Raw genomic sequence first — 24,039 nt, 5'->3', positions numbered from 1 at the left:
ATGATTTTGTTTTTTGAAAAATAAATACAGTAAAGTTCAGAGTAATTTCCACAGCTCAGTATCCTGAAATTGCTCTGTTTTACAGAAATTTGGAGGAGCTATGTTGGAACATGGGAGCTGTGTTGGAAGGCATGCAGTCTTCAGGTGCAGCCTTCACATCTCATGCTTCCTGGCTCCCTGGTGGCTGTGTGGCCTGGTGAGCATCTCCCTGAGACCAAAATCCCTGAGGCAGCCTCAGCCCAACAGACAAGGAAATGGAGGTTTGGTCACTCATGGGAATCAGCTGTTTGCATGCCAAAGAAATCATAGAATCAGAATGGTTTGAGTTGGAAAGGCCCTTTAATGATCATCTAGTCCGACCTCTCCTGCACTGATCAGGGGCATCTTCAACTAGATCAGGTTGCTCAGAGCCCCATCCAACCTGACCTTGAATGGGTCCAGGGACAGGGCATCTACCACCTCTCTGGGCAACCTGTGTCAGTGTTTCAGCACTCTGGCTGTAGAAAATTTCTTCCCTGTGTCCAGTATAAATATTCAAAGGAAAACATTATCTTCCTGTGTGGACTTTTCTGGTCCTCAAATCTGCCTGTTGCTTCCTGCTGCAGCAAGAGCATTGCAGGGAATATCTTATGGCAGTTTCACCACAGACTATTGCTTTTAATTTTAATTAACTCAAAATGTTCTCTTTTCAATGAATTTAAGCCCAAAGGATGTCCTGGGCCTTTGCATTGTGAGTCAGTGCCTTAAGGAACATCCTGGTCTCAGAGGGGCTGCAAGACTGCCATCCCTATAGGGGAGGGACCTGGTTTTCATCAGGCTGGGTGGAGCAGTGCCCTATAGAAGTGCCATAGCCCTGGGGACATTATACAGGAGCTGAGCTGGGCACAGAGCTGCATACTCCACAGGGGAACTTCCTAGGGGACTGCCAGGATGTCCAAAGGACTCTCACAAAGCACAGTAGGTGACTTTGCTGACCGAGGACACCATCTCCCCTCCTCAGGAATGCCAGGACTTCTCTCCTTTTTTTTTCTTTTTTTCTTTTTTTTTTGACCAAAAGAAAGAAAAGATCAGCATGAAGCATGTGCAGATTTCTGAAGCCCTTCTCGCCCTGCAGTTCCCACCCATGGAACAGCTCACTGGTGGAGTTTCAAGGCAGCACCATTTCCCCGCAAAGGAAAAGGAAACATGCCCCACTGTGGTGCAGCCCTTGTACCTCCCCAGAAAAAGGCAGATTCAGTTGTCTCTGTGCAGAAGTTCCCTCTTCAGTGAAACAAGTCAGCCTCCCAACTGCAGGCTCATTTTCACACCCCAGCAGCAGCCCCTGCATTCTGTGAGCGCTTTGAGAAGCCCGGGATCTGTGCCTTCTCCTCACGCTCTCAGAGTAATTAGAAGAGGCTTCCAACTTCCCAAACACAACCATTTCCCTGCAAAAAAAAAAAAAAAAAATTTTTTTTTTTTTCAAATAAGGAATTTATTTTAGAAATAACACCCCAGCCTCAGGGAACTGTTATCTATGCAACTGGCTTTCATTAACTGTGCAGCAGGAGTCCTAGGGGGTGAAAACACAAGCTTTCGGAAGATGGTAATACACTGCTAATTTGTACTTATTTATGTATTGTACAAAAGGCAGGAAAATTGAAAGGCATCCCAAGGATTGTTTTAATCTCCTTGCCATACTCTGGGCATTGTTTGCATTCTGGGGAAATCACTTGAAATTTCTGCACTGCTTTCTCATACAAAGGCTATGTTATTAATGTGCATATTCTTTGGCAGCAGTTCCATGTGGTGGGTTTTGTTTTTGTTTTGTTTTGTTTTTTGTTTTTTTGTGGTTTGTTTTTTTGGGGTGCTTTTTTTTGTTTTGTTTTTTTTTTTTTTTTACACCAGGAAGGCATTTTTTATCTTGCTTTCATTTGAAAGGTGAAAAAGCTGTTTTTCCATTAGGGCAGATTGTCAAGGGAAATGCTTCAGGCTGGAAGAAGTCAGTCATGGGAGTGTCGATTCAGCTGCACAGGGCTCTAGGGGAAAGCTTGGAGGAGTTTGTCTCTGTCTGGACTTTATCTAACATGGCAAACCATCTGGGTCTGATGGATTTTTGGTGTGGAGGGTGATGTCCAGGGAGCCTGTGAGAGTCCAGGGAGCCTGCGAGGACCCATGGTACCTGGTGCAAGGCGAAGCTGGTGCAACCAAGCTCAGCAAGGAAAGAGTAAAGCACCAGCCATGCTGCTGAGGACTTTTAACTGATGACACATGCTGTTCAAGCCAGGCAGCAGAAGCTTGGTTTCTCCTTGTCTGCATGAAGTTCTTTTGGCAAAAGAAGGCGATCAGTTCATCTGTCACCTGTAGCCCAGGCTGATTTGAGATCCTTGTGACTCAGGCCAAACCTGTAGAGGTCTGCTCTGCTTTAAAGGCTTTAGTTCATGCAGTTTGGGTTAATCTGAATTAATTCAGCTGCTTTCTCTAGACATGAGTCCATGGACTCTTCAGCTGTAGCAGGAGGATGAGCAAGGGTGGAGGAGCCATTTTCACTGATAAAAACTGAATTTCTGTCCCCAGGAAGGGTTTGAAGTGGAGATGTAGAAGCGAGGTTCCCTCAGCATGACCAGGCACAGCTCCTGCAGCCACCCCAGAGGAGGGCTCTGGCAGGGCTCTGCCTTCTCTGCACTGCTGGACATCCCCCTTTCCCCTCTCGCCCCCCCCCCTCCCCCCCCCCAGCATATTTTCATCTTTTGGCCTAAAAACGTGTGCAGTTGTTTCCCTGCTTGCTTTGCCCCTCTAACGAGCACGACTGAGAACACCACACTTGAGTTCTACCAAAAGCGTTTGTTAGGAGCGACCTTGTCCGTCATCTTGTGCTGCCAACCTCACTGCAGCCAGCAAAAGCAACTGCCCCGGCACAGACAGGGCACAAGTGAGGGGGGAAGGTGCCAGCGAACAGTCGCAATTTGGTGCAATTGGGTGTCCCGGCAGAGCCGCTGGAGATGCGCTCCCCTTTCCCCACGGCGTGCAGGCAGTGCCCTCTAGTGCTGCAGCCTTTGGACATCGCTGGAAATCCTAAAAGCGGCGACAGCAAAGCTGCGGTCCGAGCTGCCTTGGTGGCACAGACAAACGGACATAAATCCCTGAGTTGCTGTGCCTGCACCCTGGACATGGGGTGGCCGTGGTTGCTCTTCTCCGTGGAGCAACTGCATTGGCGATGGCCCTGCTGGCCAGCAGTGAGGAGAAACCGGGGCTATCAAGCAGAAAGGAGGCACAGAAGGCACACAAACACGTTCGACACTGGGATTCCACCTTGGAGTCACAGTCGGTGGTGGCTCTGCAGGGCTGTCCTCTCCCGGTGATGCCTCATGTCCCTGAGAAGGTGGCCAGGATCCCTGCAAGCTTGCAGCATATTCTCGTTGGGAAGCGGCTGCACAACTCATGGCACTCTGCTGCCACTAAACCAGCACGTGTCAACCTGCAGGTGATGCCCAACACATCCAGTTGAATTCCTGATGAGGCAAATGCCATTGGCATAAATGGGGAGAAAAGCTGAATCTGTTTTTAATGAAGAAAACAGTAAATTTAGATGAAGGATTTATTTTGTATCTGCCTTCCTTCTCTTTCTTCCTCTAAGAAATGTTTTCTGTTTTCTCACAGGAGTCAAATGTTTCATTGCTTCATTTTCATTTTGTGATGGCACTTTGTTTGCTGTTGGCTTCTGGCTTGAATCAGCTCTGCATTCCAGAAGGGACAAATGTGTTATTTTTTTCTCTTATGTATGTTTAATGAAACAAAACAAATCAACACAACAACAACCCTCCCCACCCCCAGAAAAGAAGAAGCCAAAAAAACTGTTTTACCTCTGGTTAGAAAGAAAATTTTCATTGGTACCCTCAGGAGCAGGCAAAAAGCTTTTCTATTAAAACACAATGAGAGAGGAAATTTGATCCGTATGATTCACTGCACAGCCTCTTCCTTCTTATTTCTGGCAGCATCCTCAGAGGATGCCTTTTATCTTCATATCATCTTGGCTGACACTAGCCACAATCCATGTACCACTCTCAACATACTTGAGCACAATCTTGTTGCTGAAAGTGCTTCCCATTTCTTAGCAAGGAAGATGTCATTTGTTACTCCTACCCCACCAATCCCTGGGGACTGAGCAGGTTTCTGTTGAGCTAGTCACTGTAAATATACACAACTAAAAATGCCCACTTCTTACAGATGGACAACAATGGGAATGGACCTATCCATGGCAGCAGTCCCTTAGGGCAGGATTGGAGCCAGATAAGCTGCTAGCAGCAGAGCTGTGCCATGGAGGCATTGCCTCTTTGACCATCTTAGCTACAAGCACCCTGAAGGCCACAGCTCCAGCAATGTCTCCTTCACCCATACTCATGTAGGTTCATGTGGCCAACTTCGTTGCCAGCAGTGAGATGTCACAGGTGGGCTGGTAAGTTCCAGAGATGTTCTTCTTGGAAAAGTCATGTTTTAAGAAGTGCCTTAATTCTTCTAAATCAATAGTCAAGTTCTTTTGTGTATGTTCTCCAAGCTCCAACTGACTACATTGCTTCCACTGAGACATCCTTTTTGAAACCAAGAGACCTAAATATGTCTTTGATTGGCACATCAATACCCTGGCCTGATATTGAAAGAACAAGAATCAGGGCATCTCTCCCTGGGATACAGTGGAAATCTGGGCACAAGAATCATGGGTTCTTGCTGCAACTGATAATCTGATACTTGATCCCCAGTGTAGATGGTGCCTCATTAACAGAAGAGTTTTAAGAAAGCCGCATCCTATGCCATCATCTTCCTTGCATGGACAGAAAGTAACTCTCCTACCTTTTAGTGAGCTGAAGTTCTTAGTTAAGACTCACTTTTCCTTAAATGATATTTCACTGCTACAGTAGATGATCAATTTTTGTTCCTTGTAGCCAAGGTCAGGTGTGAGAGAATAATAGTCTCCTACCCTAGCCTTGCACACGGTGTGGAAATGATTTATTGCATTTCTAAAAGAGGATGCTTGACATTTTGAAAATGCAATGCAGTCCAACAGTAATTAAGCAAAAAGTAGACTGCTGAACAATTGATTGCCACTGTCAGCAAAGCCTGATTAACTCAGATGCTTGAAGAACTGTTTCTGCCACCTATGAATTAAAGGTTAGTAATTAAATTTATGGGCCATGGCCACTGTCTCTGGATGGTACTTCACTTACAAGGGTCCCAATGAAGAATAATCAGATGGAGAAAATGCAGGCTGTTAACTCAGTGGCTTCTTATAGAGAGACAGGGTGAAAAGCTCCTGAGGACTGTGCCAGCCTACACACAGTGTGATGTAGCAGCATCAGCCATCAGGTGACTTGCCTGAGGTGGTCAGAAAAAGCATGTCTAGCAAGACTGACGTACTGATGGGGTGATGGAGCCCTGTTCAAACTGAGAAACAGGAGCTTGAACAGCAGTTTTAATTTGAAGGGATGAATTCTAGTAACTTCTACCCCACTTGGAACCTTTGGCATCAGTTCCTGATCCACCAGCCAAACTGCACAACGCTAAGCTTGCTGCAGATGTTACTGGTTCAGTTCACCCAGTGATGGGAGAGGCCAGAGGGTGATCACAGGAGCCCTTCTGCGATGTAAGTTTTTTATAATCACAGCTAGTAAGAGGGAGTTTATTTTTGGACCCACCTGGCCAATGTGTGAAACAGAAGACAGGCAGCAGCTGCCATGAAAAACTGCTGAGACATAAAGAAGGCTCTTCTTAGTGGTGCCAAGGCCCCACATTTCAGGTCCTTACTTGTGCAGGCTGCTGAGCAACGTGAATGCCTCATGGAAATTTCACATCCTTTTAAAGCCCCACATTTCAGGCTTAGGTTTTCAGAGTTTCAGGCTGTACAGGGCTGGTGCTGCCTCATCTGGGACCCACCAACTCCAGGGTAGCCAAAAGGCAGACTTTGTACCTGACCACTGGATTTTACTGGGAAGTGACCAATGTTTCTGTGAAATGACACCTTGGGGTTCGGTGAAACCATCTCATTTACATGGAGATGTCAACAGGATGAGTTTGTGGCTCAAATCCACTGTTGCCAATAGAAAGCAAAAGGCACTTCTGGAGACAGCTGCTCATCAGGGTTCAAGGGATCTGTGCTGGAGAAGAGGGAGAGTTCTCCAACCATGGTGGTAGTGCCACTGAGCCATGGCACTCAGTGGAGGTTCTCCACTTGCCCCAGCACAACACAGAGAAGCTCAGGGACATCCAGTGCACAGAAGCATCCAGGGATGGCAGGGACATGGACAACAACTATGTCTGATTTCACATTTGAGTGAAAAGATGTGTCCATTGGGGCACTCCAAGGAGCCTACATGAGCAAAGCACTTGATGGACACAACCTGACCCTGGCTTGTCCCAAATAAGCCATCACCTGCTACCCCCCATCTGCATGGCATGGCAAGAGTGAAATATTTAAGGAGGTTTTGGGAGAGTCCTGAAGTTTTGATCCTGACTAGAAGTTAATAGGCATTATTTGATTGCTCTGACAGTATTGAGCATTATTTGTGCAGATTTTTTTTCCCCACCACTGGGCTGTTATTCTTCATGAAAGCAAATTGAATTTAATTGCAAGGCTATGTCTGACTCTTGCAGAAGCATTTTTTTATTCTCATTTTGACATTATGATCAAATAATAATAATTGTTAAAAATGCCTAAAAAATTCTACAGTCTGCCATCCTCTTTGGTCAAACTCATCTACAACAAACTGAAGGATATCAGGTAGTGACAGGACTAGGGGGAATGGAACAAAGCTGGAATGGAACAAAGCTGGAAGTGGGTAGATTCAGACTGGATGTAAGGAAGAAGTTCTTCCCCATGAGAGTGGTGAGAGCCTGGAATGGGTTGTCCAGGGAGGTGGTTGAGGCCCCATCCCTGGAGGTGTTTAAGGCCAGGCTGGAGGAGGCTCTGGCCAGCCTGATCTAGTGTGAGGTGTCCCTGCCCATGGCAGGGGGGTTGGAAATAGATGATCTTTGTGGTTCCTTCCAACCCTGACTGATTCTATGATTCTATAAAGAACACTAATAAAACCACAGCTTCTATGAAGTGCCAACTCTATTCATTGTGCATTTAAGATTTCTGTAGCCTTTTCCCCCACTTCCTGCTTGTCTTGACAAATGTATTTAAAATCCTGGCATTTTGGTGAGAGAAAATATTTCAGTTTCAGCAGCTGGAAGAGCCCAGCATGATCAAGCTCATGCTGCACCATTGCTATTATTTGCCTTCAGGAACACAGACCTGCAAAACCCTCCTGTGCACTGAGGGTGTTTCCATCAAGCATGGATCATTTCTCAGCATGATTAGGATTCACACTCCCTTGCTGGTGCAAACACTTGGTGTCTAAACATGCCCATTGCCACCAGATTTGCTCTAGTACCAGTTGCCTCTCCTGCTAATTGCATCTCTGTAGCTACCAGTGCTGTTTCTCAGCACAGCTGCCAGCAGCTGAGACATGAAGCATTTATGCTGTTTGCAGGTTTGGGGTTGTGTTTGCCCAGTGGCACTGGAAACACCTGTCATTTGTGAAGGAGCCAAGATCAATCCTGCATGAGCAGATCTTTGCTGAAATGATCATATCTGGTTGAAAATCCAGAATGTCCAGATCTGGAACTCAGAACTGATCTTTCCCCTGAAGAATTTCAAAGAGGATAGGAGCATTACAAATCCTGTCCAGAACCCAAAGTGCATTCTATGGATCTAAAGAGCAGAACTGCTTGGCAGGGTTTTCTTGTATCAAAATCAGCAAAAATCTCATGGGATTTTTGATTATTTGAGGTTAAATTTGTTAGGGTGTTAAATTTATAGGGAATCTCATACTGTTGGCTTTCAGACTTTGTCCTTGGGCTCTTTCCAGCTGAAACCTGCACTTAACCCACCATGTTTTCTGCATCTAAGCAAGGGGTTGAACCTCTCTTCATTATTTAAAAAAAAAAAAAAAGTGCTTTATTGAAAGGAACAGAAAAGGGATGACAAAACTTGCCACCACTAACTGAACGTGGATAACTGGCTGCCTCCTAGTAAGTCTAAGGGGCAAGGATGGCTATTACACAAGTAGTTAGATAGTAAATATTCCTTAAAGCTTCTTCCTTTTAAAAATATATTTGGGCATCCTGGGAAAGTGAAGTGACATGATCTGAACCAAGAGGTGTGGTTTGTAGGCTGGTTGTGGTCCACCTTATGGCACCTCCCGGACTACCCTGCTTGGTGGTATTGCTGATGTAGCTCAGTGAAGGAGCACAGACAGTGTTCATCTCACACCACAAGAAGGTGAAAGTGTGCCCATGGGGCAGACTGAGGTGGCTAGGGCCATGTGGCCAGGGCAGCAGCATTCACTCACACAGCCTGGATGGGATAAACAAGCAGCGATTCATATTGCCATGGGTTCATACCCATTCACACAGCTGTGCTGAAAGGAGAAGAAAGAGTTATTTATGATGTGTTCTGAAATATAAATTATATCAAAGTCAAAGCTCAGGGTAATTGCTGCTGAAGTAGATCCAAAGGTTGGCATTATGATTAAATAGTGCTGCTGCCTTTTAGGGGGAAATCTAGTTACAGACAAACAACACGGAGGTCAGCAACAAAATATAATTCAATTCTTAGCTATGAATTAATGAATGTGCTTTAGATTAATTTAAATCCACAAAGAGACTTTGTGTTGCAGAAATATTCATTAGGAAGCTTAACAGATTATTCCTCTGGCAGTGGTTCAGCTTTCTGCACTCCTCCAGGTGAACCCACTGCTCTCACAGCACAAGGCACGTGCCAGCTTTCCTTGCACAATGCATCTGGTTTGGTTCTTTGATGCCTGTGGCTGCCTTGGCCATCCTCTGAATGGGACATTTGTGGTGGACACTATCAGGATGAGAGACTGAGGGTTGTTTGCTACCAGCTTGTTTCAGTAGCAATGAGATAATGGTGAAATGGAACCGAAAAATAACCCAGGCTGTGAGTGCCATCCATGGACCAGGTGGTATCTCTGACCTCTCTGCAGGAGAGCATAATCTTCAGGGTGGCTTGAGTGTATCCTTGGATGCTTTCTGATATAATGAAGCTCTTCCCAACCAGTGCTTATAGGTGTGTCTGCTGGAAATGTTTTCTTTTTGAAGATATTTGGAATCTCTTCTATGTGATGATAGTCTCTGGCCACCTTCCTAATTGTGAAAGGAAAAGAGCTGATGCAGCCAAAGACCATCCAAGGGGAGGAAAATAAAACACTTTCAGAGGTTGCAAGAGGGGATGGAGCAGGGACAAGTCACACCAGTAGGTATACAGCTCTGCCAAGGTTGCTGAGCCCCAGTCCTGCCTCTAGGCATGGTGCTAGAGTGGGAAGGGCCCCTCGACCTGGAGGGAAGTAGGGACATGGGGACTCTGCTGGCAGGACATGAAAGCAGCTCTGACACTGCCTTGGCTTTGCTGTCCCTGTCATGGTGGTGCAGGAGGGAGGGATGGCCAGGTCAGGAAGCCACCCGCTTCCTTCCACCTCCTGTGAACTTAGTTTACTTCTGCTCAGTGCTGGGAGGGATTCATGATGTACCTCTATGGGGGCAGAAGGCTGCACATGAAATAACATGGACACATCTCTCTGTCCTCACTCAGAGCTTCTATGGCTTTGGATTGCAAATCGAACTGCAGTGGGTATACAGGGCATGGGAGAAGAGCAGACAGCACTTCCCTAGAGTCAAATATCCGGATACTGAAAGCTAGGTCAGCTTATCCCCCAGAATAAACTGCTATGAGCTTGCTGCCACCAACCAGAGAGTTGTTTCTACCAGAGATGGGCCAACTGTGCTTACCCCTCTCCAGCTGAAGTGTTATGACAGGTGAAGGTGCTCTGACACTTGCCTTCATGGTTCCTTCTCATTCATCAGCATAAGAACAGCAGATTTTATTTCCTCCAGCCCCAAATAAGTGAGACTCACTGCTAGATTAAAACACTTTTGACAAATCCAATGCTATAAATCCTCTTCTTGATATTTCTCACTCTGGGGAAACAGTATTCACCTTTTTCTTTGCTTCCCCATCAACTCCTTCCACTGCAATGATGGCTCTTCTCCCTAAGCTGGAATCTGCTGTTTGAGTGACTTCACTTCTTCCCTCAAGTACCTGCTGAGCAATTTGCTCTTTGGTTTCGGATCAGCTGCTCTGCTTTGCTTTTGCTGTGTTCCTTGGTGTGTGAGATGGTGGCTGAGGCTGTGTACATGTGTGTTACTGGAACATCTGCATTTTTATGGCTTGGCTCCCTGCTCTCTAGTCAACAGCCATGACACACGGCCTGTGCCACAACCTCCATCCAGGGTGAAGCTAACCACAACAGCCACCACCCACCCTTGTTTGTGACATTGCTCAGTGCCCCCAAAGCACTGCAGGCAAAGCCTGTTTCAAACTTCACCTACCTACTAAGATGAAGCACTTTTGCTCCGTGTCCTAAACACAGCTGGGTCAACTGCTCTTCAATGCACTGCTGCTTCTTCTGTTAGTTTATATTATTATTATCTTGGTTTATTTTGTTTTGTTTGATTTTTTTTTTTAATTTAAAGCAGAACAGCTTTTTTCTTTTCCTGTGACTTTATATGGTTTGTTTCAGAAAGCTGCCCTAGCCTTGGGTAGCCTCACCCTTCCCAGCCTTCTATTCCAGATGGTTTTGCTTTCCTGCAACAGCAAGAACTTTGGCCAGAGGTAATAATTCATAAACCAGTTTTTGGCTTCTTTCAGCTCACAGTCAGGATCAGGGTGGAAATACATTTATTATGGACAAGTTTTAGCCATTAAACTTGGACTTTGCCTTCCAAGCACTGCAGTAACTTCTCACCCCTAAGTTTCTCTCTTTGCTTATGGGAAGAAATCAGCTGCAGCAGATTCATATTCAGATGCTTAGGATGAGGTTTCCTTCACCCTTGTGCATGCTCAGGCCTCAGGGAGCAGGTGGAGGCCCTTCCATACTCATGAAAGGTTATTTTCAGTGATCAGTAATTCAGTCCTGGCATTTCTGGAAGGCTCTCACTTGGCTGAATATGTGGTGGGTTTTTTTTGTTTGTTTGTTGGTTTGGGGTTTTTTTCTTATTATTTTTTTTCCTTTTTTCTCCCCATGCACTGTTTACATTACTCCTGGGGTCCCTGAACAGAGGTCATAGGAGGAACCTCCCTGTCCTGGGTTAAAGAAGCAGGTGGACTAGGACATGTTTCTTTCTTGTATGGCGGCTCTGATAGCTGGACTCGAGAACAAGATTCATTGCTGGCACAAAATGGTATAGCTCAAATGAACTCAGATAATATCTGCTTGAAAAGCAGCTGAAGTTGCTGATCTGAAGTGTTTCTTTTTGAGGACTAAGCAAGCAGCAGAAAGAAGATGCTGAAAGCAAGTCTGCTTGTGCTTCTCTTGGGGAGCACAGCCCAGACCCTACCCTGTGAGATGGAATTCAGCTTTAATTCAGTCCTGAGTCCCAGCCTCACTCTTTCCGGTTGCTGGTGAGCCTTACACCAGAAGATTTCCTTTCCTAGACTAAATGCCACGATAGCATTTGAGCTGTTCACCTGCTCCCAGCAGAGGAATTTCACTTCCTAAATGATAACTTAATATTCTGGCAGCCCCCTCAGGATGTGTGCATGTGATCCTGTTATCAGCATGTATCTACTATCCATTACCTAAACCTGTTAAAGGGTCAGCATGGTATTTGTAACCCTGTCCTGTAAAGGGCCCCACAGTGGAAGGAAGGGCCTGGGTTGATAGTGTTGCACTGATAACCAAACTAGATGCTTGACTCAAACTGAAGGTTGTTAAAAGACTCTTATCAGTATGAAGAATTTGGGACTAGATCCATACTAAGCAGCAGAAAAATCTAAACTAAAGCTCAAACCAAACAGACAAGAGTGTATTTAAAATAAGGAGCACACCATAGGAGGTTCAGGAAATAGCTGGTTTGGGCTCATGGAAAGTCCTCAGAAGTGGTAAAATGAATTGAACCAGGAAGGACACTGGTGGTGAAAGACACAGGTGGCTCCAAGGAACAGAAGAGCAGAGAAATCCTGGCTACTTAGTTATCTCTATTATAGACTCCAGACTAATTTCTTTCCCATCCCCACTCTTCTCTGGAGGGCAGTCTTCTGGTGTCACCATGCCTCCCTGCAGCATGGGGGCCACTGTTATCCTTATTGAGCACTGGATCTTTGGGCTCTTGCAAGGCAATTAACAGATAGGCAGGGAGGGAAGCAGAAAGACTCCAATGGAAAACGTGTCAGTCTGAGATGTCTCACTTGCAACCAAAACATTCCCAAGCTGTCTAGCACTTTTCTCTCCAAGGGAACTGAGCACCTGGGGACCCTGGGTGCAATTCCCCTCCACTTCTGGCAGCCCTAGCTAGACAGCACACTGACATTTTATAGCCTGGTTCTGGCATTTTCCAGGAGAAATTTTTATCTTGGAGGATAACTAGTTCAGCAAATGGGAAAGGCTGAAGCAGTTGCTGGTCCAGGGAGCACATCTGGAGGGCTTGATAGGTTTTCATCATTTGTCAGCTCCTGCTGGATCAGGCCATGCCTTGGTGCATCTCCTAAAAGGAATCTTGCACTGACTCTGGTACAAGCCTTGGACACCAGGCAACGATCCCTCCCATTTCTGGGTCTTGAAACTGCCAAATACTTATTTCCACTAAACACAATCCTTTTCTTGCCAGATTTGGAGACTGTGGGCTCTGTGTGTGTGTGTTCACTGACCTCTCCTGGCCAGACTCAGGAGGCTCGGCTGGGGCTGTACCAGGCATCTCGCAGCAAGCTGGAAACCAGGCTGGGGAAGCATTCCCACTGGGCAAGTGGTGCTAGGGCTCCACTTCCTGTTAAAAGGCACCAAAAGAAAAAAAAAAAAAAGAAAAAAAAAAAAAGAAAAAAAGAGGCAAGGCAGCCCTTTGGAGAACTTCAGTGATATCTTTAATTAATAAACTAAATGTGTCTGTGATTGTGAGTAGACTATGGCCTGTAAGTAGTTACTAAAGTAGTAAACCACAGTAGCAGGCCCTGAAGAAGGAAAACACGGAAGCATCCACAAATCCACCCCAACCCTCTTACTGGGAAAAACGTAGGAGTGAAACAAAGGGCTGCAAAACCACACCTGTGAGGAATCTGGGCAACCCTGGAAATATTAATGAACTAAGCACAAAGAAGAAAGGAGACAATCCAAGAGTTTTATCATGTGTTATGGGGAGGGCAATCATGAGCCGTAGAAATCTGGAGACTCTCTTATCTGCATAGTGTGCAGCAGAGCTTTTGTAAAAACCTGTATGGAAATGACTGTTACTGTGCAGCTCTAGTAAGAGTTCAAACAAGAGGCAGCAATTTTCCTGACAAGATAAACCCCAAATCTCCCTGTTCTTATGGATTTCCACAAATTCCTGTTATTTATGTAACCACCTCAAAATCCCTCATTCAGCTGTTATTTCTCAGCTGAATATTTCAACACCTGCCACCTCACGGGCTGAGTACTACTGCTGCCAGCTCACATTTGCTTTCAGGAAGAGGCAGAAGATGAAGTGGTTCCTCTTGGGCAGCTCTCCAGTAGCCCCAGGGCAGCATTTGCACTTCTGCAGATCCCTTGCAAACCAGTGCTCTGGGGCCAAACAGATCCTGACCTCCATTCTCAGCCTGATTTCCTTCTTTTAATTTTTTTCTGCTGGAAACCAAGGAGGAACAGCTAAGCCTCTAGCTTAAATATTAGAATTAATTGGTGCTTTTTGATTTTTTCATATGCCTTCTGCTGCTATGCTCAAAGTGGATTTTCTTTGTGTGAGGAAGCCTTTGTTTGCCTGAGACAGGTTGTTTTCTTTTTCCCAGCCTGGCATAAATACCACTTTGAAAAATTGCATCACAAAACCTGCAGCATTGGGATTTTAGAAAGAGAGCCTCAACGGCTGAAAACTTCACATAGCTCTGCAAGGAGGAGAGTGTGGCTTTCATCTGACAGGCTGTTTAAGGATGGTTTGACCTCTCTCTTCCTTTACATGCTGGGAGTTAACTTCTCCTGTAAGTGTCCAGCATAAATTCTTTTAATGCAAATTTCCTTGTCAAAACTACAAACAGACATCTGATCAAAGGTCAGCTCTCCTTTGTGTTCCTGTTTGATATAGAAATTTCTATTTCATCTTTGACTGTCATGGTCAGTTAAGGGAACTGTAGCCTGATGGGAAATTACTGATGCATTTCATGTCCTCTCTCCAGTGAGGCTTTCTCCCCCCTTTTCATATCATATGGGTGTCTTAATTTGAATATGTTTTCATTTTTTAATGGAATATTTAAATTAGCTTTGAAGACGTAGCAGTATGGCACTGAAAATTGTCTGCTTTTTAAACTGAAGCTCAATTTACTGCTATTTGATACCCTGGGAGCAGATCAAATAATTATTATCCCCTTACTGCTGGCTTTTTTTTCATGCTTAACTTGTGGATCTTTTTTTTTTTTTTTTTTCCTGGGGCAGTGCCTGAAGAAGAGGAATTGCAGCGGGTGAAGGTTTGGGAAAATTTTGTATCTACTTCATGGAGTTGCTTGGCTCTGCTGCATACAAGAAATCATGGGGACCCCATGGCTGTAGCACTGGAGCTCACTTGAACCTCAGCAAGCACAGTGGGCTCAGCAGAGGGGTGAGCACTACTGGTCCCATCCTGTCCCAGCATCAGGATCTTGGATCCCTGAGTGGAGGATGCTACAGGGAGCTGGCCACACTGAGATTTGGGATGATGCAGAAAGTAGCTAAGGAATTAATGCAAAGCTCCAGTCCTATCCACACTGACTCCCCCAGGGGATATATTCTTCTTTTCTAGAAGCAGTTTCATGGTTTAACTAGTTGTTTAACCAGATTGTCCAGGCTGTTTGCCTTTCCAATCCACCCCCAGCCCACCTGCCTCTTGACTGATGGTCCCTCTTGTCCCTTTAGCTTTGCACCTGAGTTCTATGATGAGATTTAACGTTAGGACGACTTTGAGAGGCAGGAGGATTCCATGTGAAAGAGTGACTCCTGTGAGGCTTTGAGGTACTGAACCTAGGGGATTTGCTCAAAACAGCAAAGGAGGTTTTTGTCAAATCAAGGAATTGAACACAGCTCTTCCCACACCTCTGGCTAACATCCTAATCTCCATTTATCATACTTTGGCAACTCATTTGGAGCTCTTCACAGTGTGCAAAGTCAAGCCCAGTGTGGAAAGTCAAATCCTTGCAGGATTAAACCACTGCTACCATAGCCCTTCACTTCTGCGTAAGCAAATGCACAGATGTGTCTGTGTGGTTACAGGGCTGACAGAACCCTGGGGACAAGGGAAATGTGAGGACCAAAACCCAGATTACGGTTACTGTGCAGCTCTCCAAACCTAGAACCACTTTGGGGCTCCCTGCCTGTTGATGAGTTCTGAAACCCAGCTCCTCTGGGGTTTTTGTTAACATGTGCCATGACTGTTACTTAAAAAAAGAACTGGAGCCATAGCCATACCTAATGAGCAGGGTGGCATACCTGGGTGCCTCTGGGAAAAGTGGCCTGAAATCAGATCTCTGCTGCAGAGGCTGAGATGGACAATAAGCACCACAACTGCCCTGGAACTTTCATCTGGGAAGCTGCCTGCACCAGCTGCTGAGCCACACAGAGGCTACACAGTGGTGTGTATTGCTGCTGAGCAGGCTGCAGGGTGTGGGAGTGGGCAGGAAAAGTGGGCATCCAGAAGAATAACATTAAGGAAACAGCCTTAAGCTTAGCCTTGTTGCTACTCCTCAGGAAAGAACCTGAAGCATTGACCCCCACTACAATTCTGTGCCCTGGATCTGCAATTGCTGGGGAATTGATTCAGCTCTTTTTAGTGCCATGCACTTCAATGAAGAGCTGTGGCTTTCCAACATGTAGATAGCAAAAGAGGCCATGATGAGTGAGTCTTTCTATTGAGGTCACTTAAAAAAGCAGTGCCTAGGCTTGTTGGCTTGACTCCCTACTGAGTATAATTGTCTCCACAGGGAACTGGAGGCCACAGCCCCCCCTCTCTTGGAATGTCACCTGAGTCTTGCAGCATCCAGGAAAGGTGTCTGTTCAACAGCTAGTCCATGCCAAGAGAAACTGTCCTTCACAGTGACAAGAGGCACAAACACCTCCTTTATAACTCATCTCTTTGAAATAGATCACTCCTTCATGTACCAGAAACTTCCAATAAATCAGACACACATCATCCCTGCTAACCTGCCTCCTGCCAGGGTTTAGCTCCTAGAAGCACCCAAGGCTCAATGAATCCATCAGCCATCTGGTCCCAGGGTCACGGAGGGAGATCCCTGGTGCTCCCTGGGGCCTGACCCTTCCCCCAGGCCCATGATGATGTACAAGGGGTAACACCCATGAAGAAATGTCCATGCAGGTCTGGGATGCAGCCCTGCAAGCTCTCAGACTGATGGCAAATGCAAAGGGGCCTTTTCCCAGATCTCTGCTATTTATTTTGTTTCTCTGGGAGTTAAGTTGATGAAAATATAGCAGCGATGCATCACAGTCAGCAGAAACTGCATGAGACATGTGGAGATAGTCATCTCATTTGTGCCACTAATGTCCCCAGGCTGGCTCCAAAATGACATAATGCTGTGGTGAGTTGTGTGTCTGCTTGCAGGGAGCCAGGGCAGGGTGGTGGCATGCAGTGATGTGTCTGGGCTCCCACAGCTGGGGCAGCCATCTGTGCCTGCTCTCCTTGGGAGACAAGCATTCTGCCCAGCCCCAAATGCTGCCTGGAATCCAGGCTTCTGCAGCCCCACATGACAAATGCTACTCCAGCAGCCTGAAGTCAGCATTGCACTGGAAAAGGGAACTTGTCGCTACAGAGAGCACATTCTGTCACAGTGGTCAGTGTGCTGGGATGGGGGAAGGTGCAAACCTAGCCCCAGGGCTGTAAAAGTGCAAGAGACGTTTGAATGAATGCTGTCTTTTAGTGAAGGAGGTGCTATGGTTACAGGGCTAGGGCTTATAGGGCATCTGGGGGCTGTGCAGACAGACAAAAGTTAAATCAGAAAAGTGCTGAAAAACATATGGCTGAGGAATAATCATCCTCTCTTCTAAATGGTCTCCATTGCCCAGTGAGGATATAGCCTTAATGCAATGTTGTCTTCATACATGAAACTACTGAAGACCAAAGCTTGGAAGATCTAATCATGACTGAGATGCTGCCTTCTTCTCCCCACACGGCTCTAGTTCAAGCTCCAAGAGACCTGAACTTCCTCTTCGTTCTGCAGCTTTGCAAGTCTCCCGCTTCCAGGAACTTTTCCCTGTGGCTCTGCTGGAGCAGGATGACCACAGCTGCTGATCCATAACACACTGCTAGATTGTGTCCTCTCAGCAAAAAGCCTTTTCAGCAATTTCCCTTCTCCTTTCTTATGTCTCCTTCTGTTATCTTCAAGCATACAAGCTGGTTCCTTTCAGACAGAGATGGACGTGAGGTGGCTTGGATATGCAGAGCCATCCTTTGCCAGGGAAGACTTTGTCCTTCCTCAATGTCTGGGACCAAGTCACCTCTCATTTATTCAGCTTGAGCTTCGGCCTGCAACGTCCCAGCTCTCTTCCTTCGGCTGACAGTGACACCAGATGGCAGCAGTGGCCTTCGGATCCCAGCAGCACTGCCAGCTCTCAGCGAAGGGTTTCCCTGCATCTCGAATATTTCGAGGACAGCTCCTCCGTGCTCTCCTTCGCTGGGACTCATCAGCACCCATATGGGCTGTCAAAAGAGAATTGCACTGAGGATCTATATGCTGTAGTTGTTTAGTGTGTCAAAATGACACACACTTAAAAAGTCAAGAAAGAAAATTCTCATCTTCAGTTGTGCTTTAATTAATCATTTTGTCAGGGTTTTGATCACTTGGGTGCTGCATTGACAGGTGAAAGAGAAGATTAGGATTTCTGAAGGTCATGAGTATGTTGGAGTGCCTGGTTAAAGTGATTGATGTTCATCCATTTTCTGAGGGGCTCCCAGCTGATGAAACTCAGGACTTGTGGCATCCTGCATCTTTGACCCTCAGTCTCAAGAAGACGTTGGATGGTACTGGCTGCACTGTCACACAGCTTCCTACCCACTGTGCCACAGTGTGAGTCCTGTCACTGCCCCTTCTGCCTGCACAGTCTTTGGCAAGGTTAGCACTAAAAATGTGGCAGAGCCCAAAAGCTGGACCACAGGGCCACGGGCTGGGTCAGGATCTGGGTCTCTGGAGATACATTCATTCAGCAAACCTCCTTTGCAGGTGTGGAATAACGGACCCTGTGCAGTGCTCACCGGGAAGAAATTGCCTCAGCCACTGGAGCCAGGTGGGAGATGCAGTTCTGGGGGTGTGTCCTATGAAGGGGGGGCAGGGGGGGACTGCAAAGCAGCAAAGTAGTGGAGAGATCCTCACAGATCAGACAAAGATGGATTGATTTGCCTGGCTGCACCTCAGAAGATTTTTTTAGGACATGTTATGAAATACACCAACAGGCAGCCGGGCAAAATATTGCTCACTCCACAGATTTTTTTCTTGAAATAAATAATTTGGAGGAAGTTACATTCATTCTCTGGGCAGTAGTTTATCCTCTCACTTCAAATTACCATGTTGTAGTGTTTTAGTCTCTTGAATGACTTTTGTTTATGATGACATCCAAATATTTATTGACTTTTTAATTGATCTGGGGGCTATCAATTTACCTGTTAGCCACTGGGTGACTCCAGAAATTATTAATGTACTAACTGCAAAGAGAAAAATAAAAAAGAAACAACTTGGATGATTTATTGCTGTGTGTGTTTGGGCAGAGACTGACAGCAAAGAGCAGAGTTAAGCCACATTGGTAGTAAGAGGACCTGTTTCTGACAGACAAAAATGGAGAAAGCCATGTTCAGTGCTGCCAGCAGCCCTGTCTGCTGGCCATGCTTGTTCTGTGGAGCTCTGAATGGTACCAATGCCCAGTTAAAAGGTTACTAAGAAACTTATACTGTCATAATTTAAACCAATAAGTATTTTAAGTAGCCTTGCAGAAGGGGTAGTTTTGTTCAGCAGGGGAGGTGGACTTACTAGGTTAACTATGAGAAAGAAGCAAAAGGGACAGGATTTCTGCTAATATACTGTATTTTTTTCTTCTCTTAGACACTAATCACTGCATTTTAACCTTTCTGGTACTCGTGCTGAACTGGTTTACAAACAGAAATAACCAATTTCAGCTTAATTTACATGGCATAGTGATCCTGCAAGTTGCAGGAGAGGATATCTGGGTTCAGCTTTCCTTCTACCTTCATCCAGGAGCTTGGGAAAACTCAAATTTTAAGCAAAACCTCTGGAGTCAGAAAAATCTCAGAAATGCCAGTAGTTGTGAATCCTGGACTTGATTCCTTCATCTGCCTTCACTATCTCTGTGTAAACCACTGGACTGGCCTCTGGGTGTGTCAATTGCAGCTGGGATGAGCCTGGAGGAGCCAGGAGAGGCTGGGATGGATACCTCTGTGTGGCAGTTTAGGCTGGGTGCCCCCTGCCACTGCTACATGAGATACACCTCTGGTGTCCTGGGTGCCCACCCAATAGGGATGAACACAGGAAATGCCGTATTTCTATCCATAAATCCTGCGCCCTATAAGGCCATCTGCAGAGTCATTCTCTTCCTCTTTCTTCCCTCTCTGCTCCCATGGGAGATGTCCTCTCTTATCGGGTAATGCTGGGGGAGTATCCTCAAGGCCTCTTAGGCCTGTCTAGGCCTAATGCCAGGAGGAGAATGGAGGGGGGGCAGTCTCAGACCTGGCCAGCCTGAGACTTGCCTAGCAGCGGGAGGGGGAAGAAAGAGCCCTGGGGGGTTTGGGTTTACCCTCAGGTGGGAAGAAGGGAAGGATTGGTAAGCCTCTTGGGAAGAAGGGAAGAACTGGGAAGCTTTGGGAATTATGTAACGGGCTCTCTATGCTTTGGGATGTTCTCTGCCACTATGCTTTGTAGTTTGTAGTTTTCTGTAGCTTCACCAATCGCTTTTCCATTTAAACTTTCCATCACTCTCCAATCCGTTTGTGTGAGTCTCATTCTTTTGTCCCTTTCGGGGCAAGAGACGATCTGTCTGGCCTCAAACCAGCACACTCTGGAAGGTCATAGTAAAGCCTGGAATATGAAGCCCATTCAGAAAGCACAGTCAGTGCCTCCTACAGACTAATATCTTGAAAATATGATTAAGCTCACTAGGCACCTCTGCCATAGAAACAAGCTACCCTCTAGAGCAGGGTCCCCATTATGGCAGCCAGGCAGAGTGGGCTGGACCCTACTCTTGAGTTATCAGCATCTACCACCAGCTGAATAAGTCGAGAAGAACCAGCAGGCCATGAGCAAAACTGCAGGTGTTCACAACTGAGAGAGGACCTTGTGCCAGCTTTGGACAAAAGTAGTGTTTAGGCTTTGCAACTTGGGATGCTAAGAAGGTGCTGCAGCATATTGCCTTGTAATAACATGAAGCAAAAGCTCAGCAGAAAGTCCGTGAACCAGATAAGATTGATTAAACAATTTCTAACCAACGGGGTTGCACATAAAAATTTTATTAAAACCTCAAGTACTAAATTTATTTCCTGGGTCTGTCACTGCTATTTTTTTTTTTTTATTCAGTAGTGATAATTACTACATTAGAAATTAAATGAACCTCATATACTACATCTTTCAGACCTCCTAGGAGAGTTGTGAAAGTGATTTAGGGAAGTGAATTTGCTATTGTGCCTAATCAAGTTACAGTAATTGTCACCTATAATTTTAACTTGACTGCTACGTGTTTAATTGGAAGCTTTACCTTTGGTTTTTTGGAACTCAGCTTCTCTGTGAGTGTTTTTCTGCTTTCCATCCCCTCCTAAACCCTGCTGGCAGAAAACAAATCCTTTCACACAGCTGTGCCATTAACAGCACTGCTGTTTGTCTTCTTCACAAACCTGATGTGTTGCAGCATCAGGTGATTTTCCTTGTGAGACCTGCACCAGGTTGTCTCCCTTGAGATTATATCACAACTGTGTAGATATCAATGGCAATAAAAGGGAATTCTGCTCCTGCCCTCCACCCATCCCCACCTTAAAAAAAAAAAAAATGGAAAGAAGTATTGCAGTACTCTGGGCATCACAAAGTTAAGGTAAATCCTGGGACTGTCTCATGTGTGTTGGGGTAAAACCCAGCCCCCTGGAGAGCTACCAATATGCACTAAAATCTCTGTGGTTGTTTCCAGCGTGGCTATGTGCTGACTTTCAATGGCACAGAGCCAGGCTGATTTGGATCTGTGTGGCCTCTGGTTCTATACATGTTTGGTCAGAGATGCTTTCAGGGACTTCCTGCACTGCTCTCAACCTCATGATCAAGAGATGCTGGGTCATGTGCAGCTACTTCAGAAAAGATTATTAATGAGTCTCTTATCTGGATTTCCCTAGTCAGACCACAAGAAGTTTCCTCACCGAGCTCTGCAGAGCAGCAACGTGTCCAGCAAGCCAAAGAGTTTACAAAACAGCACCTGGGGACCTGTAGGTGAGTGGCAAAGTAAGGTACAGTCGAGCCAAAGAGCTTAAGTTACCTAGGTTGGAAGCTGCATCAAGGGTAGGCGTGTGCAGGCTACTAATGCCAAATACATGTAGTGAGTTTAATGCACAGGTTTCTTCCTCTGTTCTGAGATCAGGCAATTGCTCTGGTCACTTACCACCACTTGCTTCTTCCTCCTTCCCTTTTCTTGCTAAAGAAATATGTCTGTGCACATATATATATATGCAAATTCAGACAAAATTTCTTCTGGATTTAGGGAAGAGGGTGATTATGAGCATGAAAATTCTAAATAGTTCATCTGATTACTGATCTTCAGCCTTCCTGGATGCTTGCCCCAATATCAGACTGAAGAATGGGGCTGCTTCTGATCATACCTATTCAATATAAGGTAATGCTTGACCCACTGTCGTCACAAAATGTATAGTACCTGTTTAATTTAGATTGGGATCACACCCTCTGTTTTTAAAGAGTCTGTTACAAGTCCTTAAAGATCCAGAAAGGCCATATTATGCTGATGCAATTAATAGAGGTTATTTGAAGCTCTTTTATCAGTGTAACACAGAAATTACCGTGCTTGTGTGGCTTTGCGCTCACATTCTGGAGTGATGTGTGTGGAATAGCAGTAACCTTGTCCTTGAATAATTCATGTTGTTTGTCAGCCACTTTTTAAGCCTTTCTGCTTAACCACAGAAGATTAGCATTTTTGTTGCTTTTTTAATCAAAGGTTTGGGGCAGGGGGAAGGGAGAGCATCAGTTTTCTTTTTAGCTTGCTTTAAACACTTCCCCAGGCTTTCAGTATGCAACTTTGCTATTCAATTTGGGATATTTTGGTCTTAGAAGCATTTTAGCTAAGCCTGCTACATTATACAATTTTCTAGTAAATCATGAATAAGTTGAAAGGCTATAGAGCTTTTTTCTCAAGGGTCCTCTTACTACCTAATTTGTTTTTATCCCCTGTTATTTACTAACTGTAATCAACTCGTCTGCTATTGTTCCAGTCTGCAAGTGTGGGAAGGTTTGGCAGGTAATGTGTGGCAGCACAGGGAGTTTTAAAGATCCTGGCCTTGAAATGAATATTGGTGGTTGGAAATTGGACCACATTCATTACATGCTGGAGTTCTCCTGAGCTTTGTTTTCAAGTAAGGATGCTCCACTGGTATAAAACAGCAAAGCTCAGTTATGGTTCTTACGTGATGCTGAGCTGCACAGCTGCACTTCAGAAATAGAAAGGCTCAAAGTCAACAGGGTGGAGGCAAAAGCCACTGAGCAAAGTGAGAGGGAATGGCAACCTTGGCAAATGCAGGACTCAGAGAATTATGTTCTTTGCTTTCATCTTGGGGGTCATGCAAAATAGCTTGGGGTTGGTTTCTTTTGTGGTTTTGTTTGTTTGTTTAAATTACAAGTGAAAAGTTGAATCAGTGATCCCATTGTATATCTCAGGGAAGGAGGACAACAGTAAGACAAGGGGTTTGCAGCACCACTGGCTGAAGAGTTCATTAAGTCAGTGACACAGATCCTTTGACTGTGGATTCACACCAGCCCTTTGTGTCTGAGTAAACTAAAATCACTGGCATGCAATAGCAGCCAAGTCCTGTGGCAAGAGAGTATCACTGAGGGGGAGTGTGTTTGGGTTGTCGTGCTCACAGAACTAACAGTGAAATGTGTGCAGAAAGCTCCGTGGATATATTTGATGAAGGAGAGACTGGAGTGAGATCACTGCTGGAGAAAACAAACTCCCTGTCTCCGCTGTCCACTGTTATGTGTGTTCCCTTTATTTTCCATGCTCTTTCTTTCTTTCCCAATCTTCCACTGGCACACCAGGTGAGGTCTGGCAGAGCACAGAGTAACAGAAGTCAGTACATGACCACATCTGTTTGAGTGCAGAGCACTGTGGTGTGACATTTGCAGTCTCCTCTGGCACTCAGAATTGGATTATCTCCTTTAGGCTGTTGCTACTTCTTTTCTTTTACTCTCTGTGCTGTAACATTTAAGAAAGAAGATCAGCATGCTCTTGGAAAACCAAATGGATATTCAAAGAGAGTGTTGTGTTAAACCCAAAACTTAGCAATGCAAACTTTCCAGTCAAGCTAATTTTCCAAAATACTGGCAGCAGGTTTATCTTCCTTCTCTGATTCAAAATGCTCAAGCCTCTTCTCCTGGAACTGCAGCTCATTCTCTCGTGCATGGTTGCCAAGAGCCAGTCCACACTGACAAGCGGCTGAAATGACAGCTCCAGCTTTCACATGCTGCTCTGCTGTAGTCACTGGAGAGTTTCTCTGTTCCTGTTCCACTATTAGGTTTCAAACCTCCCTGCTGAGTAGCTGTCCTCCAGTCACATCAGGTAAACTCAGCTATGCATTGAATTCAGAGACTGGAACTAATCCCACATTTCATCTTTAGATAGAAGAGAACAATGAGGAAGGGAGCTAAGCCTGGCCCCTGTCTGCAAGATGAGAGTTTTACTATATTAAAAGAAACAGATGCCCTATGCTTGAGCATGTGTGCTGTTTCCAGTTCCA

The sequence above is a fragment of the Indicator indicator genome, chromosome 15 (genome assembly GCF_027791375.1).
Source record: "Indicator indicator isolate 239-I01 chromosome 15, UM_Iind_1.1, whole genome shotgun sequence".
Taxonomy (NCBI): Eukaryota; Metazoa; Chordata; class Aves; order Piciformes; family Indicatoridae; genus Indicator; species Indicator indicator.
The sequence above is the reverse complement of the archived record's forward strand: the minus strand, read 5'-3'. Positions refer to the sequence as shown.